Source organism: Palaemon carinicauda, chromosome 2 (genome assembly GCF_036898095.1).
Source record: "Palaemon carinicauda isolate YSFRI2023 chromosome 2, ASM3689809v2, whole genome shotgun sequence".
NCBI lineage: Eukaryota > Metazoa > Arthropoda > Malacostraca > Decapoda > Palaemonidae > Palaemon > Palaemon carinicauda.
In genome coordinates this window covers 12,575,524-12,580,523 of record NC_090726.1, presented here as the reverse complement: position 1 = coordinate 12,580,523, position 5,000 = coordinate 12,575,524, and the positions used below count along the sequence as shown (strand labels likewise).

The 5,000-nt window shown below is 32.8% G+C and overlaps 1 long non-coding RNA gene across 1 annotated transcript; it reads left to right on the top strand.

Moving 5' to 3' along the window:
- Positions 1–1,445: 1,445 nt before the first annotated feature.
- Positions 1,446–3,048, top strand: LOC137615284 (uncharacterized). The gene is made up of 2 exons (XR_011039204.1): positions 1,446–2,035; positions 2,613–3,048. It is a non-coding gene; the product is annotated as an uncharacterized lncRNA (long non-coding RNA).
- The last annotated feature ends 1,952 nt before the right edge of the window (positions 3,049–5,000 follow it).

Here is a 5,000-nt window from a genome sequence, read left to right as displayed (position 1 = left end):
TCTTTTAATGTCTCTATTAAATGTGTGTGGTAATTTTTTTTTTATAATAGTTGAATTTAGTGAGGGTAATTCAAAATGTATGCTACCTTTTATATCATAGCAATTTTTAATGAATACTTATCTGGATAGAAAAAAATAAATATCCCATAGCGTGGTACTATAATACATAATCTATTTTGTATTTAATCTATACAAAAAACATAATAATTATCATATATTTGTTCATTATTTTTTCAATTAGTGGGGTATTTCACAATCGGAATTTTCCCACTATTTTTATGTAGTTTTATGACTGATATACATATTATGTTGACGAGATTTTCATTCAAAGGGACAACAGGATCAACACTACTATGCAATTGTGACCAATTCAAGCCCAAAAGATCATGAAAAATCCCATTCCAGTCTGCTTGAGATATCAAATAAATCTTACATGAGTATGATACATCAGTGACAGGCTGCTAAATCTTCACTACTAATGAAATCAAGGCATTATCAGATGTCCCGACTGGAGATGTGTAGATATCTTCAAGTGTTCTAACATACTCGTAAGATTCTTCTATTCCTTGATTTTGAAGGGCTTTCATAACTGCATTATAGAATTTTTTATGAGAATTCATAAGCTCTTTTCCACATATTGCATTCCATTTATCTTCACCCTTTGCTTCAATACAGAATGTGTCATGATAATTTCCTAATTCAAAATCTCATCTATAATATCTGGAGATTTGCCCCATTCAAAAGTAAAGTGAATCGAAGAGCCTTTGATAGTAAAAATTTCAGTTCCATGGAGTTTTATGTATGATACATGAAATGGAATTACTGATGGATGACCTGCACACAGTTACAGACACGAGAAAACCTCCTTCATTAGCTTTTGATAACTAATTGCTGATGAAATTACTCCATTTATTGTAATTGATGATGGCAGCAGTGAGACATTAACTCAATTTTTCTTTTCCCATTAAGTTATAATAGAGATACAATCATGGGGATTAATGCTTTCCGGAAGCAGGTTTACGAATTTACATTGAGTTGTATATGCCTACACAATCGTGTGTGTGATATATATATATATATATATATATATGTATATATATATATATATATATATATGTATGTATATATATGTATGTATATATATATATATATATATATATGTGTATATATATATATATATATATAGTGTGTGTGTATGTATGTTTGTGCGTGCTCGTGATCCTCATAGTATCCTGCTCATTCCTCTATTGAAGTTTAGTTTATGACGAATATTGAAATTGTATTTTTTTTTCTTTTTTTGTATTTGACTTTTTTTCATAGACATTATTTCATTTAACATGGTATATGGTCGTTTTATCAATTCTACAAGCTGTTACCGGCTCCTAGTTCGGTCATCAACGCATTTCGCAGCTCTCTTGCCAACTACGAGAGGTTTTCATCGACAACTTCGGAATAACTTTACGTTAGTCTGGACGGAATCTAACTAGCACGAAAAGGCTAGAAAATGTCAACATTCGTCGAAGGTACCGTTGCTCCGGAGAGGGAGATAAACTGTGGACTAGCTAAAGACATAGGGAAGGAAGCACATTGGTTTACATCGAGTTCTTATAAGAAACACGGAGTTCATAACTTGCGAGACGGATCCCTTGATACTTACTGGCAGTCTGATGGTCGACTGCCTCACAAGGTCACTTTAGGCTTTTGGGCTGAAATGGCGATTGGATCTATATGGATATATGTGGATTATGATAAAGATAAAAAACATGCTCCTAGGAAACTATATATCTGGGGTGGTAATTTTGTTGGGATGTTGAAACCGATAGTATTAGTTGAACTTGAACAACGCAGTGGATGGCACGAAATCAGTCTGATGGAACGTTTTGGTGTACCAATTAAGACCTACGTGCTACAGTTTAATATATTATTGAATGCAGATATTTGTGTGGAATCGCGTATCCGTCAAATTAAAGTGCTTTCGCCTATTGAAGACTATAATGATGCTAAGGGAGAGACGTAACTCTTCAAAACTGTGCAGGTACTTGTATGATATTTTGAACTAATTTAGTCGTGATAAGTATCTAAATTTCCCTTTGCAGTGGCTTTGTCAGTTTTCTTACTCATTTCATGCTTTAGCTTGCTTATTTTACCAATTTCCTAATTCGCTGTCCTAAATTTCCATTTGCAGTGGCTTTGTCAGTTTTCTTACTCATTTAATACTTTGCTTGCTTATTTTACCAATTTCTTAATTCACTGTCCTGAAGTCTTTATTTGATACATATGTTCTCTTGTTCCAGTTAATTTTCTGGTCCTACTTTCTGTTTTCTGCTTTTGCTAGGTATGCTATTCTAAATTAATAATCCTAGTCATATGGGTTACAACATGGTTTTTGGTTTTATGTTTTAATATGAACCAATCTGTTAGTCATCCAATTTGAAAGGAATTCCTTTTAAATGCATGAGGAAATCATCGAATGTTTGCTCAAGCACATTGACATAACTACTAATTTAGGATCTTGCTATCATTGTAGTACATACTGAGATGGCTGATGGTTGAACTACTTGGAGTGATTATATTTTCTCAAATTTACTTGACAAGTTCTCCTTACTTCACAGGCAGATATAAGTTTCGACGGTTAAACTTCAAGGCTTCATTAACGGGACACAGAAGATAATCGATCCGAGGTCTCAAAAAATGAAATGTGATAAGTGGAAAGTCTTAAAGTTCTTTTTTTTTTTTTTTCATTTTTTTTTCGACCGTCCTCAAGAGGACGGTTTACACATTACCCCCTCCCCCCAAAAAAAAATCCTATTACCGTCTTCTGTATCTTCATGGTATTTGGGTCCAATGGATGAAACTATATTCTATTTTTTATAAGACACTATTTTAATGTTGAAATGAGTGTCCATTCTGAACTGTTTAATAGAACTGTATTTTATTCATATCTAACCAATTCTGTAAGGTTTTAATGCTTTTTAACCTATTCTGTAATGTTTTAATGCTTTGGCGGTTTTATTATTGTCTTGGTAAATATATATTACATGTTTATAAGTTATTGTTTTATTACTGGATGTTAACCTAAGACCAAAATAATGATCATTTAAAGCTGCCATTCCGTAATGTTTTATAGTTGCCTTAGAAGGGAGTATATCTGGGAATTGTTTTCCTCAATGATCTTTTTTCCCTGTGAATTGTTAAAACTCCTCAGAGTTTTGAATGCTCAAAATGCACTTTTCTTAGTAATGAATTATTAAAAAAAAAAATTAATGAATTTTTTAAAAATCTCTTTTCTTAGAATGTTATAAGTTTTGAAGTCTTTCCAGTTCCCCTTGTACTATTGCAATCCTTAAATGTTAGTATTTCTGTTTAAGTAGTCTTATTACTGGAAGTCTTAAAACAGCTGATAGTCAGTTTGTGTCAATATGGATTAATTTATTTACTCTACAGAAAAAACAGGGCACTTTTCAAAAGTGTGATGAATTTCAAAATAATAAAGTTGAATAATACCTTCAGTCTTACTTGGTTTTCTACAGTTACGTGGGATTTTTTTTTCTAACTTCTTTTTTTCATATATACTACCTTTACTTTTGGTTTTCAATTTAATGCTCCCGAACTTGTTTAAGCTTAGTAAGCTTCTATGGTTAGCATTCTTAATTGGCAATCAAAATTCTAGGTTAGATTCAAATTTAGACAAAAAATTTTGAGTGATATCTTGAATGGTGGGTAAGTTCTCGCATATCTACAGTATAATCAATTTAAAAGCAAGCTCATTATTTTAGTAGTATAAACAAACTACTTGTTCACGAATTCGTCTCTAGATTGTAAAGCGTAATTTCATAATGTATCAAAGTTGCGAAGTCGAACATTTTGAAGCGTATATATAACTACTTTTAAAAATGGAAACATTATTTAGGCCAATACCAGATTTAAACTCGACAGAATAACTTCTAAAAGGCGGTTGGTTGCAGCCAAAAACCTCATACTTGCCAAACATGTATAAGGTAATGTACTGTACATCCACATTACTGGGAAGTGCTTGGTGACCTAAAAAGAACAGTAATACTCAGTCCTGCAAAGGAGAACACTCGGGATCTGACTGCCACGTTCGTAGTTAAGATAAGGAACAACAAATCTCATGACCCCAGGCAAGAGATTCTAAATGTTTACTGTGTAATTCAGCACATACCATGTTGACAGTACGACTTGCTGTTAGTTACTAGTTTTGTCCCTAAAGTGTTCTCTGCTTGGTTTTATAAATGGGTTTTACTACATCTAAGCAGATTGTATCCTGTGTTTGTATACATTTTCGTCTTATTATATCTGTTATATTCGATTCGTAGGCCTCTTGCAGTTATGAAATTGGTTCACGAGTTCCTCCTAGATCTAAAAGTGCTGCAATTGCAATGCTGCAGTGCATTATTTTTTTTATTTTATTTATTTATTTTTTTTTTGCTGTCCAACAAATATGATTTTTGCTGTCCAACAAATATGATCATGATTTCGTACTGCTTCGGACTGGACATTTGATTCTTTACCTATGCGTAAATACAGGTGTTTAACTTTGCCCTTTGATCAAGTAAAGGGAACATGGGGATGTGATAGATCTGAGAGTATTATTTTCAGCCAGAGTTATGCCTTTAATTTGCATGCTTCTAATGTCATCGACGCTCAGTCCTCCTATCAATCATTGTCTAAAAAGATAATTGCTCTACGACACTACCCGGTCGTGTGGACGTACAATAACACGTATTCTGTGATGGTGGATTCTGTGCTTTTACATTATTGCAAAATCATAAACTATAGTAGCATGAGAAGAGATATTAAAAGGACTAAAATCTAATCTCTGTGATCCCGCACATATACGATTCCCTTTTTTAATCGAAGCATGTGTCTAGAGTGTAGACATAGACAAGATGAGAGAGAAAATTGTAATCTAGGACTAAATAGGAATTATTGTTATCCAAGGTGTTAAACTAAAAATAACAAATAAGTTGATTTATTGA